The following is a 15,997-nucleotide window of genomic DNA, read 5'->3' on the forward strand; positions in this document are numbered from 1 at the left end:
GAAGAGCTCTTCTGGCATTCGAGGTATGTCTTCCTTTCTCTTTCTTCGTACGTTTTTTGTTCTTCTAAAGCTGCTCAAATTGATGAATCTTCCCTAGTCAAATATGAATCACAAAGATTGAAGCATTACGGATCCATAATAGGGCTGGCTGAATCCATACAAACTCGATCTCGTTCAATAGAACAGATATCGTTTAGGAAACAGATTCCAATGGGCATTATGAAGAGCGTGTCACACTTACGTCAGCTACCACAGGTATACCGCTGTGCAATTACTACGTCACAAGGATTAGCTGACACACTGGGATTTAAGCTCCTTGGGAACTGTCAGGCATTAACGAAATTGACAAGCCTAATTTCCCAGCACTAGCGGCGTTATTTCCTTCCCTCGGTGGTCCATAATCGTCGGTGTCCGTGGTAACGATATTTAAACAACAAAAACTTTCCTATTCGTGTTGTTGCTCTCAATATCAGCTTATTCATTGAAATTATACCCCGCAGGGGACATCGTGTCAAGCAAACAACTTTCATTCGCCTGGCGCTAAGGGTATTGTGTTTATTTAGTGTTTACTGTTATAATGTACGGATTGTTGTTGATGCTGGTGTTGTTGTTGCTGCTGCTGCCACTATTTTAGGCTAATAATACATTATATCAGTTGGAATTTGCTTGAGCAATCGCGCCATTTTGCAATTTTTCCTTCTCCGCTCTCTCCACCTTACGACTGGGACCAGTGCCATGCCGCCATTGCCAATACTCTGTGCAACGGGCCCAAGGTTTTCTAATACTTTTGCGGAGCCGACTTTCCCGCGAAATCGATTTCGGTTTGGTTTGCGCTTTGAAAAACCTCCGACTCTAGCCGCCCTCCATCCAACTACTTTCCCTAAAGCTGATCTGCCGGACACGCCGTGTCCACACTTCTTTCTTTTTTTCAGCTCGCTTGCTCTATGCGTCGTTTTGGATACCGCCTTCGGTAGCGCCGATCATCACGCCAGTAACGCTGGTATCATGACAAACCCGTTGCGGAATCGAGGGATCTACTCATGTCTTATCGCAAAAGACCCAGCTTTGGAACAGATGTTGGCAATAGTTTCGCAATTTCGATTTTAACTTTTTTGCTCCTCTCCGCTTGACCTGGATGCTCGGTCAAGGATTTGGGAGGTGGGAAAGTGAATGTCCGTACCGTCTCCCGTCCGATCCACGCTTTAACTGCATTTCTGGTACACAGCACGTCCAGTTCCACCAAACCTTCCAGTGTAATGGTTGTCCAAAGCGACTCGGGGAAATTTTTCGTTGGCGCGGAGTCTTTATTGTCTGAATATCCGGGTGTACTGCACCACATAAAACCAAACCACATAAGAAAAAAGTCATATACGTCAGCAATAAGGCCCAAGCCATGTGGGAGTCGTTTGCGTTATGTTCTCGTTTTGTTGGCCAACGCAGGATAGATTATCTTTTGGAGGTTTGGCAAACGCGTTCAACGTTGTTGTCGAATTTGTCTCGGCATGTTAGAACGCCTGTCCCCAAACAGTCTCGACCAAAGGACTTCTTCGACCTCATTCTCAATATTGCTGTTTGTTATATTCTAATGTGCTTGGGCAGCCTGTTTCGGGATTAGCAATTCGCCTTATCAAGATCGTATCCCACGTCACTCTCATACACTGCCAGCTGTTCTGCCCAAGATGTTCGACTCCCGATGTAGAGCTGACGTTGGTCACGTAGTATTCGCAAGGTGTACGTTACTTCTTATTCTTCGCGTTTGTGTAACATGCGCCGACTAGAAGCAATCCATCATCGAAAAACGCCAACACACCAAGCTTAAAAAAATCCAACGAACGTGGCTTTTCGATTGATCTTCGAGCTGATTATTGTTGAACATCCGTGGTTCTGACGTCTGCATTGATTGGTCTGCTTCGTAGTGGTTCTAGCCTATCGGATAACTAGTTGAACCAGTTCTCGTCAATCTTTAGTCGACGGATTTGCTATAGTTTTTTGTCCTATATGTGGGATGACTAGGTAAGCCTAGAATATTTCCAGTCATTGCTATGTATTCATCCAATCATGACACGAAATGCTTGAACAAGCCAAAGCAGCACACATCCTCGAAGGTCTACAACCTTTTGCGGGGTCGGTCCAAAATCAATGAAAAAAAGGGCAGCGAATTCTACACCCCAGGAGCATTTAACGGGATTGGATCGGGTGAGAAATCGCACAAGAAGAATATTGATGCCCGGAGCACAGAGTAAGGGACAGAAGAGTTTATAAGACAAAGCAAAGAGAATGAATGCAAAAAACAGACCACTATCTCATAAGGCCGTTACCGAGCCGTCCAGGAAGCGTTTGACATGCTGGCTTATTTTTATTGGGCTCAATTCGTAGTGACCGTCAAACAGGCGCACAGGCAGACCAGGACGAACGAACCACTAACTACCCGGCAATGAACAATTTGCAACTGACCCTATTATCACTGTCGTCTGTCTGCACCGACGAGATCCTACTCCACGTGCTTCGAAGACTTGCTTTGTAGATAGAAAGAAAGAGAGAGAGAAAAAGAGAAAAAAGAGAGGGGGGAAGAGGGATAGAGATAGAGGGAGGAGGGAGGACGTACCAAACGGCACAAGATCACATCGAATCAAACCCGACAGACAAACTTATTGACGTCCGTTCTTACGCAACGGGTGGCCAAGGAAGATGAAGACGTTTCTGCAATGCATTTGGGTTACAATTACATGCAAATGTAGAAACACTCAAAGAAAAAACGAGAGAGAGCTAGAAAGTAAGAGAGAGGAAAAGTGGGTGTGCATTGGTGATGTGCGAGTCGACCCTACTGGATCGGATCCTCCCATAAGGGACCGTGAGGTGCAAGTAGCATCAGCAGGGGCAAGAAAGTTGGTTTACAGGGTTTCTCAAGCCAGCTCAACATCGTAACACTATTTTTCGAACACGTTAAACGATTTTGAACGCGTAAAATCCCCACTCGAATCTGGAAAATGTGTAATGGATGACAAGACAGCCAACATACATTTTCCAGATTCGAGTTGGGATTTTACGCGTTCAAAATCTAGTATTATCTAATAGAAAAGAGTTTACGGATTCGAATTGTATGCGCGATGTTGACAATCGTTTAACGTGTTCGAAAAATAGTGTTACGATGTTGAGCTGGCTTGAGAAACCCTGTAAGAATCGATTCGAACTCGCTGCATCCACGGGTTGAACTAAACTTACTACGACACGACGCGAACCGCTCTCGCTGCAAAAATCGCTTAAGCTTTTTTGCACCTGCTGATTGTTCGGGTCGATCCGTGCTCGCTGCTGCCACGGGTCGGATTCGATTTCGACTCCGACCTAGCGAACCAGATGTACTCACTGATCGGCATCGATTCCGATTAGCTTGCATCCGCGGACGAGTCGTGAAATAAATCGTAACAATGTCCCACCGCTAGTGTGTATTTTTGCAATGTCGTAAAATTAAGACCATAAATTTTCGATATCAAAAAAACAGTTTGCTAGAACTGAAACGACACGGTTGTTATTGTTTTTTTTATGCATGCGCCAAAAAAATGGCTCGAAATAAAATACCACTGAAGCTGTTGATAAAATGACCAGAATGCTGCTCGCCTACAGCCCTTCTCTCTCTCTCTCTCTCTCTCTCTCTCTCTCTCTCTCTCTCTCGCTCAATCTCTCTATCTCTCTCCACTAATTTTCGTGTAATTTTGTGTGATTTTAAGTGATTTTAGCAACTCTTTTAATTATTCGATATCTGTCTCAATATTACAGTTTTAATCCTTTTGAAATGATTTTTTACATTCGATCAAAAGGGAAATTATTTGCCATTTTACAATTTATACTTTAAATCTATGCTTATGCTAATCTATCTATGCGGATATTCATTTAAACACATTTTCAATTTTTTTTTTCTAAGATTTTTTTGCGGATCTTGTTATGTCGGTCTGATATGGTCCCCTATCGAAGTCCTTTTGCACGTCATAATGTTATATGCGTATTTATTCTCGCTTTCTTTTGCGTCGTAATTGCGACATCGAACAAATATTAAAAAGATCCCTCGTTCATTCCTCTTCCCACCGAAAGAAAAGATCATTTGGGTGACCTTTGGTAGAGATACGCAGATCGGGAAAGGGGAATTAAGAAATGGAAGTATTAGTGGGCGAGATGATGCGTTGCGAACAAGAAAGAACGATATTTTATTAAGCGTTGGTTGGTTCATCCAACTACAACAGGGGAGAACTGTGAAGAAAAGGGGACTACGAACGATTGTATTCCAGAAAACCACTTTCACGAAGTGCGAAAGAACAGAAAGAGGGAAAGGCGAATAAAGCGGTGCATGCCACGTATAGACGTATCGTATTAAAAAGGACGTATGATCGTACGATCGGTAGCTATAAGGAAAGGGCAGACGGTAATGCGAAGACGAGATCCTAAGTAAGTCTTGAGCGCGGTGGGTGGATGGCCATGCGAGAAAGCACGTAGTAGGGTGTGCTAACTACTGCCAACTAAGAAGTTAAAGAGAAAAAATCTTAAAATGAAGCCACGAATAAATGAAAAATGTACTAACATATAGAGAAAGAAAAGCAAATTAAACAACAATGGATGAAAGCGAACGCGGAAAAGGATTTGGAATGAAATATCTGAAATAAACATATGAACAACTGAGACCGACTGAGATACTGATGCTATCAAATATTATGAAAGTTTATTTAAAATAATAAGCAAACGTGTACAAACATCACAATTAATATAAATCAATGTAAAAAAAAGCCGAAACATATCGTTGGAAGAATTCACAAGGAAAAGTATGTAAAAAAACGCTAAATTTTAAACCAAAATGTAGCAGAAGCAGAATGAAAATGGGAAGACAAACGTACATATCCGAAGCAGGACAACGGATGAAAGCAAGAGAGTACAGCAGAGAAAGTGAGTGGCATGCGAAGGTGTACTGGGTATTCTCAAACCTTGCCCACCTTACCAACGCTGCCCTGTTAAGAGAAGAGTGGAAACCTGTGTGTACCAGCAATCGAAAGAACATCAGAAAAAGGTAACGGGAGATCGTGTGCAATAGATGTTACCGTGCAACCAGAGATTTCGCCAAAGGGCGTCGCGCCATGAAGTGTGAAATCAAAATCGATGACATTCGATGATATTCAATAAGAGATCCATAGAAAAACAATCATTTTCACGGTGAATATTTTAACGCCATGTGTTGCACGCGTGAAAATGTTGGTATTTCATCGAATATTACGCACCGTACAAGATGACAACTGGGTACATACATTAAGACGAGCAATGTTTCAGCAGATTTTGGTTAGTTTTTCACGATTCACGGCATGGAATTGTCTCTACATATCTGGTAACAAGATTTTCTGATAGAACTCAACACCGCGGGACACTTCGATTAATCGTCGTAAGTCAATCGCAAGACTGCGGAACGATAGTGAAAACGTTGACGGTACCGGGATCTGCGAACTTGTATCACAAGACTGTGACACACTTTTTAAGGCATAATATCGCATCCCAGGGACAGGCGGAAGAAGAGATTGGATTTATAAAAATTTCATACTTAGAGCACCCAATGTGCACCCTATTGAAATATGAATTATATTTTGATTTATCGGACCGGCACACTATGAGCCGGTAAAAAACGTATTCCAAAAAAAAAAAAAAACTCGCTTAGCTTGTTTTAAAAATGTACTTTTTCGCTATCCATTTCTTACTTACAACTTCCTCTTACAATCTAGGATTCTAATTATATGATCCGATGTTTTGATAGTTTTTAGAACAAAAATGTATTTTTACCTAGATCAACGATAAAAATAAATATTTTAGGAGTATACTGATGACTGATTGATTCCCTTACTTTAAAAAAGCCAATATTTTTCCAAACCCCAAAAAGAATTTTAATTCTTAATTCCAAAATCCAAGCTGTCAAAACACCTGTAGTTATTCAGCGCCGGGGTGCGATATTATGCCCACAAAAGTGTGCACAGTCTTGAGATACAGGTACGCAGATCACGGTATCTTCAACGTTTTTACTATCGTTCCGCAGTCCTGCGTTTGACTCGCGATGATTCATCACTGTGTCCCGCGGCCTTGAGTTCTATTGGAAAACCCTGTAAATATTATGAGGTTTAAGCTGTAACTGTTGTTGTTTGGTCTGTTTAATTGCTTCATTTCTTTTTTTAAGTATATAAAAAACAAATAAGTAAATAATTTAAACTATACAAATGTAATGGAATAAATACATAAATAAATAAATAAATACAAAAAAATGATTATAGAATAAATATGATAAATAAGATACACCTTATAAAGAATTTTTCGCATAGCTAACGAATCGAATTGCTCAACCACTACCTCGTTTGACTGTAGTGTCTATGACCAAAAATATACACGTTGTTCTACGACCGCCTACTTGGGTAGGACCATACATTTTGTATGGGAGATTGCAGTTTCACAGATTCAAAAGCTAATTGCTTTTGATCTGCTCGTCGAATTTACATGAAATTTTCATTCAAATTGCATCTTCTTGTTGGTTAACTGAAAACATTTTTTCTGAAATTTTTAAAATTGTCTCACCGTATTTCTACGACCACATACCAGGACAGGACCATACATTATGTGGTATTGTAGTTTTGCGGATGTTAAAGCTCATAATATTTTTTCTAGACAACCTCTTTGTTACACATTTTTTAATAAAAAAATGAACATTTTAATAAAAAAAGGGAGGAATGTTGGCGGAAAAGTTAATTAAATATTCATTGAAATAATATTAAACTACTACAAACTCAAAAACAGCAACAAAATTAATTACATGACTGCGATCAACGATTTAATGTATAGTAACTGTATGTCAAGAATCTGTTAAAAATAATGTTTAGCCCGAAAATTATTAGGTTAACAATCTCCAATATTTTATATTCCCACACAAAGTGTTTGGGGGCGGTCCCGTGGTACAATCATCTACTCGAACGACTCAATAACATGCCCGTCATGGGTTCAAGCCTAGAATAGACCGTGCCCCCCTAGCAAGGATTGACTATCCGGCTGCGTGATAATGAATTAAGTCTCGAAAGCCTGTAAATGACCGGCATGTCCGCGTAGTACGTTACGCCAAATATAAGAAGAAGAAGATTATATTTGGTAATATTTATGTAATATTTTTATAATATTATATTATATTGTATTATATTATGTTATATTATATTATATTATATTATATTATATTATATTATATTATATTATATTATATTATATTATATTATATTATATTATATTATATTATATTATATTATATTATATTATATTATATTATATTATATTATATTATATTATATTATATTATATTATATTATATTATATTATATTATATTATATTATATTATATTATATCATATTATATTATATTATATTATATTATATTATATTATATTATATTATATTATATTATATTATATTATATTATCGTACATAAATAAATACAGTAAATATCGAGTGTATGTTCTAATTTGCGATCGAAACAAACAGTAACAGAAGAATGCAAAAAAATTACTATGAAAAACGGCTCGATTTTTATGAGGCGGGCTTGGACAATCACAGCACGGACCCGAACATATTCCTCCTCCCTGGTTTACCGTTAACGAGACCTCTCGCTAAATTGTGCACGGGTGGACGTAAACGATGATGGGCTGAGGTAATCTGATTTATAGGGAACGTTCTCGAAGGGAAAGGCCAGGTCTGGATTCCATCGTAAACATTTTGCCAGATGAGGTAACAGTATTCTAGCAAAAAAAAGTACACGTACACATACTGATGGGTTGTTGTGTGAAAAACACATAAGAATGGTGCCATGTTTCTGGCATAGGGGGGAAAGCAGCGAGAACCGGCCACCAACTTTTTTACTTGGCGTACTCTTAGTTTTAGCGCATCATAACCGGAGTCCAGAGATTTCGTGTTTGCAAAAGAAGAAAGCTATAAAAGTTTCATTGGTAGTACGATGGCGCTTCACCGAAGGAAAGAGTGCGCTCAGAGAACGTTGGCTAAAGGTAGATCCACTTTCACAACCGTTGTCGATCTGTTATATGAAAGTATGTACAGGTTCTTGTTGATACTTAGCGGCTGGTTCTGGACCGTACAGTTACCAGACGGAAGTTAAGATTTTAGTGTTGCAAAACGATTGAACCGGGAGCGTTACACCAGTTAATTAGATATCTCTCGCCCATGCTAATGATCCCTGAAGCGTATCGCAGTACTCATCTGGTTCAATTTATGACGAATTTTATATCTCTTCGAAGATAATGTGGACAGAGAGTAATATTTAGAACCTGTTGGAAATGGCGTGATGCGCTGGTTGTTCATACAGAAGCATTAAAAATGAGAGATTTGGTGTATGTGTGTGTGTGATTTTGTACGCGCGCGTTTGTCGTACGCCTAGACTTGTAGAGCACATTCAACCGCTTCAACAAGGCCTGTCTGACCACAACTCCGCCGAGACACTATTCAACCTTCTATCGAAAGCAACCATGCCACCCCTTCCCCTTTCCTAGATCCACATCTACCCCTCACAAACTCACTGGTTTTGACAGTCATTGTCAAGGGTACCCTAAAACGGCTCGAAAAACCGCGTGCACACCGGTTATATAACACAACTCGCCCCGTAAGCGCAAGCGATTTGATCGATCGGTTTTCGCAGGAAAATGCTCGGATGAATTAGAATAAATTTTGCGTTTAAACCGGTTCCCCCTACTCTGCTTTATAATCGGGTTTGGGTATGGGAGGTGCGCCGGGTTGCAACTTCAGCTGCTTGCTTCATGCTGATCCTTGCTTCATCAGCTGTCGCAACTCATGGGGCAGACACATCGACGCACCGACGCATGTTCACGCACGAGCGCACGCGCCCCCGGAAAGCGGCGTTGGAAGGTTATGCCCGGGCTGCGGATGCTTTCAGGTGTCGTTCTATCCGCACGCCCGGTTGATTGTGGTTTTGGTATGTGGATAGGTTGTGGAGGTGTGTCCGTGTGTGTTTGATTTTTTTTTGTTTCTTCTTGTAACGCTGAAACTCTTAGTGTCTCATTGATTTTTTTCTGGCAGACGCGTACTGAGCTCTTTGAACGAAACCACATAACCGTTGCCCACCGCTACGGTGCGATTCTGTAGAGTTTGCACTATTGAATCATGACGCAGACCCCACCATCACATACATACGTACGAACTTCCTGAGAGAGCATATGACGTTGAGGTACCCCACTCCACAAACCTCTTATTTGGTGCTCTGCCAGATTACTAGAGTTGGAGTTGCTAATACCAGCCCGACTTCTTCCGCAGCCCAGCCGGCGAAGCCCAAGGTTAACGAATATGTGCGAGAGGTCGGCGGGTATGGCAGCAAGGGCATCCGTAGCAACTGTCTGTTGAGCAGGTTTCAAGTCTCTTCCTAGGCATGAAATCATGGATATGAAGATTTACGAATAGGTGATATTTACCGAAATGGTCCAAATGGAGATGGCTGGAAGGTAGCCTCAAATATCAGACAGCCAGGATAAGCAAGCAGAAAATGCTTCTAGACTGTAACATGAAGTATAAAATTACCTAATGTAGATTGTCTACTCGATAGTATACCAGTCTATTGTCAAGAATCATAAACTAGTTTCAGAGAATACTTCAATTCTCTGTACAGTACAGTACTGTACAGTACCTACCAGATCTGGGTAATAAAAGGTATGCAGCAACTAGCCTAGCCCCAAAATTAAAATCATTAAGTTGAAAGCTGCCTTCCAGTATGTTGCATTGCTAATCCAGCCAGCGACACGATTGAGTGCTCTGGTGTCATGGAATCAACGAAAGAGAAACTTATAACGATCCCTAGCCCTCGGTTTGACGTGCATTGCTAGTAATCCACCTAAAAAACTGAAAATCGTTGTTCATTAATGTCGACCGGCGAAAGAAAGTGTAATCATGTGCCCGTGACGTTCTACCCTTAATCTCAGCCTCCTGTGGCGCCGATCTAGGAACGCCATGGTTGCATGGCCTCCAGCAAGTTTTTTTATAGTTGAAAATGAATATAATTAATAAAATTACCGCTACCACCAGGTACGTCATGCATCAGCAGAGGAAATGACTCAAACCCCCTTTCTACGTACGAGCGTATCGCAATCGGAACAGGAAGCGGGCAATTCGATCCACTACGTCAGAAACAGTTCTGGACTCCTGAATCCCGGAAGACATACCCGCGAGAGCTTCAATTTCGTTGTTCACTGTTTTTAGCCAGCGCGAGCGATTTTTTCTGTTGCTAGGCCCTGCAGTTCAGGCTTACCGAAACAAACGCTTCGTTCTCGTGCGGTCTTCGTTGTGTCCGGTTAAGCAACTCGCAACCCGAAACCTAACGCGTATCATGTACCTTAATGTGCTGGTCGGGGCCTAAATTTGATGAACAAAGCTTCAATCCCGGGGGACATCTTATCCGGCCAGGCATTTCAGTAATTTTCCTGCTGACGTATCACGCGGAATCAAAACGCGGATCGCATAATCGGGCCGGCGCTCGTAAGTCAACACTCGCGGTGCGTCAGCAGTCAACGTCGAAAATGAGTCGCGAAGGACGTAGCTCCTCGAGAATGCAGCTCTCACGAGCAGGACAGGGTGGCCTAGGCCCAGGCGTCTGGCTCGCGGTAGCACCCTTTACCTCCAGAGGGGTCCACAGCTCCCAGAGTCCCTATGCTTATGTCCCAGTTTCTGAAATGTACTGACAACTCGCCCCCTGGGATCGGTGCCAATCGTAATTGATTGACCATTGCAGAAAGGTCATGATCAAGGGAAATTGAAATCAAGACCTCCTCAACCGGCCTCTCCCCACAATCATCATCCATTCCTTTCATTAAGCGTGTGTTTGCTCGTTCCACTTTACGCGTCGGCCCGGAACACGTCGGCGGGAGGTTCACATTTTTGCAAAATTCAGGGCCATGTCGCTGTTATTTGTTTGCAAACCGTCTGCTCATTACCATCCCTTTCCGGTATTGGTCCTCTTGCTCTGACTTGCTTGGGACTTTTGCTTCTCGCTGCATGTACGTTCTGGTGGGTGGATAAATCAACCCCAAGTAAGACGATCGGACGTAAGCAAACCCGCAACAGGTGCGTCTTCCATGTGTCAGCCGAAAACTGTAACCTTTCTCGCGTGTTGTTGCAGCCGTCTTTCAGGGCCCACGATTCCCGTGCTAATTCAGACTCTTATTAAATTGAAGTCTTAAAAAAAACAACTAGACAAGCAATCGAGTAACTCTGCTGTAGTTGGCTGTAAAAAATGCGCACACGCCAGCAGCTATACTCCTTTTCCCCTCTGTACGTTTCTTTGGGGTGACGGCGGTTGGTGTTCGGTTTCAGCAAAGTATTTGCTAACGCATCTATATTCCATAAGTGCACACAGCAAGCCGTTCAGGTATGGGATTTTGGATCGAGAGTTGTACGCTGGACAAAATCGAAAATTCATTCACCAGCTGGAACGGCGCAAGGAGGTATCCTGAGCTCCCCCTTCCTTCGCTAAACTTACCTGACTATTCTAATTTTCTATCGATTGAAGGAAAAACTGGAAAACTGGAACCGGAAAGAGCTTTGTACCGGGCAAATTTTGGTACACGACGAATTTCTCTCGATAGTTTACGTGTGTGAATCGCACTTTACCCCCTGCTGCTTGCTATCTCCCAATCGCAGTATCAGATTCGCTACATACACCACACACAGCACAACGGACGGTAAACAGAACCTTTCCAATGAAGAACGCGCGCCTTGCGCTCGGCAGGACCTACGACGCGGCACTGATCGGACACCACCATAGCGACCGGGATCCTCGATGGGGTAACGTGGGACAGCAACAGTTTGGATTCCGTCTGCTTTCAAAGGTGGTGGTTCCGGTTCGACGCTAACCCTCGGCACTCCTTCAATCCTCAGCACCTTTTCCGTGGTTCGGACTTCGGTTCCTTTTTCTCACCTTCGCGCGTGGTCCATTTCCGTAGGGTCTTCAATTACATACTCTAATTCAAATGGTTTATATGTCTGTGTATATCTAAACGTGTGAGTGTGTGTTTTTATATTATAGCGGACTTTGTATCGTAGCGGAAGCATCCGTGGAAGCGATCGGGTTAGATAAAGGAAGTGAATAGCTTCAGAAGGAAAGACCCACAGGACTTAACCGTTCTATGTTCTTTTATTTCTGCCCTTTGTACTTCTTAATTCTCTTTCCTCGCCTTGGAATGGACGTCCCTTTGATTGGTTGGCATTGACTGGATTGACTGGAGGAACGTATACTCCAACAACACGTGCCCGCCGGTTGCGTTTCAGTGCGGCTTCCAGATATAGTGGGTAGACTCGATTAAAAAATCCAAAAGTCATCGCCAGAGCAATAAAGCATCCTTGGAAAACTCGAAACACGGAGGCGAATGATGAGGTTTTGGTCGTCAAGCCTGGAAGAAAACGTTCCGGAAGATAGCAAGGCAATGAGGGCTGCATAATTTCTTCCAAAGCGCTTTGTGCTCTGCCAACCTCTGTAGTAGCGTAGCTGTACTTGATGAAGATGTTGACCACTTTCTCGGCATTTTTAAACACAAACACACACACACACACACACACACACACACACACACACACACACACACACACACACACACACACACACACACACACACACACACACACACACACACACACACACACACACACACACACACACACACACACACACACACACACACACACACACACACACACACACACACACACACACACACACACACACACACACACACACACACACACACACACACACACACACACACACACACACACACACACACACACACACACACACACACACACACACACACACACACACACACACACACACACACACACACACACACACACACACACACACACACACACACACACACACACACACACACACACACACACACACACACACACACACACACACACACACACATACATACATACAAGCTAATACCTATATAAGCATCCTGTGTGAATTTATCTGTTTTCTGTGAAAAATACGGAGTTTGAATAAATTTATATTACAACAGGAAGACGACTCAAGTTATACACGAAGAATTTTTTAATTTTGTTTTTCAATCAAATCGAATAAAACTTCTTTAATGGCTCTTACTTAGTCTTAACTTTAATCCTATCGGGATTTCGTGTGCAAATTTTGATGCAAATGTGGTGAGAATGACGTGATTAGGAAAAACAAAATATGTTAAAGCTCTGAAATACCCTTACGAAGAATAAATGCCAAATATGTGCAAATAAAACAAACCAAATTATGTCAAAGATCCTCGAACATGTAAAGAATGCGAAATGAACGCATATAAATTATAAGTTAGATGCTATATTTGTTCAGAAAAATATTTTCTATAGAATGAATAAAGTGGGCACTTTATTTTGGCACAGTGATTTTAATCAATTTTGGAAAAAATATTTTTTCTTGAAGCAAACTTCTCATTTTTGTCATGCTATGGTACTGCGCATTCTTAAGGATATCACGAACAATGTTTAAAAAAAAGCAGTACAATAACTTCATTTTTCACGGAAAAAATGGAAAAAATGTAAAATTGTAAGTAGTGGCCACTTTATATTGCCGGCCACTGTAGATACATACATACATACATACATACATACATACATACATACATACATACATACATACATACATACATACATACATACATACATACATACATACATACATACATACATACATACATACATACATACATACATACGGTACGAACCGCACCCAATATCTGTTGGTCACCACTATTAGCGCAAACGCCTTCAAGGCTCGCTTGAGTCAGGTTTACAGGAAGGGGCGCGTGAGGACATCGGTAGTGAGAGAATGTTTGATCATGGGCTTGATTGAATCCTTGGAGCGATGCCGAGAATACGGAAGCGTTTCCGATGGGGTCCGGTTCGGTTCGGAATACGACCTCCGAGCCTTGGAAATAACCGCGCCTAACAGGTCAAGAGGGTTACGGCTGGTGTGAGAGCAAGGAATCACTGATTGGAGCCGGACATTATTGTCAGGTCAGAATGCAACATTTCCTGGTAAGCTAGATGATCCTATAGCAACGCTCTAAAGGATATGCTATTCCTCTTTGTTTTCTGCTGCATGAAATCTCTAGCAACTTACGGCATTGCTTATCCTGATCTGTTGATATCTGATATCTTGAAATATCCATGTTGTTTATGTATACCTTCTGTAAAGTATTGAACTATTTACTTTAAGCAATACGCAATCGGGGAAGCACGATTGTTCACGGGCCCGGCATACATCGTGCCTGGTTATCGGATTGATCGACAACAGAGAAGGCAAACACACACATTTAGAGTTGGTTAAAATGAAGTCAGTCGCAAATTAGGAGTCGAACTAATTATTTGCATTGAAAATCTAATACACCTTCTCTATAATAAAATTCTAGTAAAGGCTGATCAGCGTTATTTACACGCGGTTGCTTGGATGCTTTTTGCTTAATTTAATCAATATATTATCAATTGTGCTGGCTATGGGAAGCAACTATGTCTTGAAGTGTTTTGAAAAGCAAGGAAAGAACAGTACAAATTAAATACATTTATACGCGGTTATTAGAAATTGTTTCATATATCGGCCTTTTTAGCTGAAGCATAGCCAGAAGCATTTGCATCTACTACACGTAGGAGGAAAGTTTTACGCTAAGTGGTCCACGGAACTATCCAGAAAGACTCAAAGTCAGAAAATATATATGAAAGTATATATTTAGACCGCCATTGATGGCCGCCATTGTGGATACGGATATTTGAAAATGCTGCGGTTACTTAAAGGGATAATGCCGGTCAAATATTTCACTTTTGTTTTTAACAGTCCACCTATTGGTCCATAAACAAAGTCTTTATTGTAAAATCGTTCTTGAAAGATACTGCAAGGAAGGCACAAATAGTAGAAAAACCATTGGACTTAATAGCTCCATTACCTTGACAGATAGGGTTAACAAACCAAAAGGGGTGCAATTTATAGGGGCATAGATGTGTTTTCATTTATTTAAAGTATCGGGAAGGTAAATTCGTGAATATATTATAACTCAATTAAAACATAGCTATTGAAATCCATCGAGACCATTCACTGAGACCATCAAACACAACAAATTTACGAAAAAATACAAATTTTGGTGACTACTTCGTTGTACGTATAATGGTGGAATGGTTCTATTAGTCGTCGTATTTTGTTCCTATAGTGGTGGTAAACAAAGATACATCAAACACTGTGAATGGGGGCCTTCACGATTCTAGTTAGTTTTTTGTATGGAGTTTGACAGTTGGAGGCTGAAATCATGTAAACACTCCATACAAAACCTCACACAAAACTAGCCTGCGATTTTCAGTCTAGAAAATTTTAGCCTAAAAGCTAGAATTAGATTCGAGTACCTGCTCGAAAACACGGGTTTGTTTACATTTATCCCAAGGTGCATTAAAGAAATAAGGTGATCGAATCTGGAATCAAAGTGTATGTAGTCCAGGTGGTCTCATAGCTTTTTTTATAACCATATTTGATTATCACTTTTTGACAGAACGAGTGAAAACTTTTGCTCAAACAAGCTTTCTAGAAGCTTGACGAATACTCAAAACACTCTTAAAATCTTCATTAAGAAGCAGAAGCGATAAAAATCAGTCTTCTAAATTCATACACCTTGGGATAAGACCACCTGTATATTCTACTCACTTAGATAGTTGCTCGAAAACTGCTATACAATGCAAACAGCTGACAGGCTGAAATTTCAGCCTACGAGCTTCAAACGGAAAGGGCCCCAATAATAGAAATGGAACATGGTTGCCTAGCTGTTTTCCTATGAATAGCTAGGATTACAATCATAATATTTATTTATTACATAATTTGTGAGAACATTTGTCAATCGTAAAAAATGTATAAATTTGAGTGACGAAAATGTTGATTAAATTA

At 41.1% G+C, this 15,997-nt stretch overlaps 1 protein-coding gene across 1 annotated transcript in view; it reads right to left on the reverse strand.

Annotated features, from left to right (window-relative positions):
- The window catches only part of LOC120906649 (cholesterol 7-desaturase nvd), a 30,527-nt gene extending 18,717 nt beyond the window's left edge, over nucleotides 1-11,810 (reverse strand). Inside the window, exon 1 of the mRNA XM_040318481.1 lies at nucleotides 11,546-11,810. The gene's annotated coding sequence lies outside the window, so the exon portion shown is untranslated. The remainder of the gene's footprint in view (nucleotides 1-11,545) is intronic.
- Between the last annotated feature and the right edge of the window lie 4,187 nt (nucleotides 11,811-15,997).

The sequence above is a fragment of the Anopheles arabiensis genome, chromosome X, assembly GCF_016920715.1.
Source record: "Anopheles arabiensis isolate DONGOLA chromosome X, AaraD3, whole genome shotgun sequence".
NCBI classification, from domain to species: Eukaryota; Metazoa; Arthropoda; class Insecta; order Diptera; family Culicidae; genus Anopheles; species Anopheles arabiensis.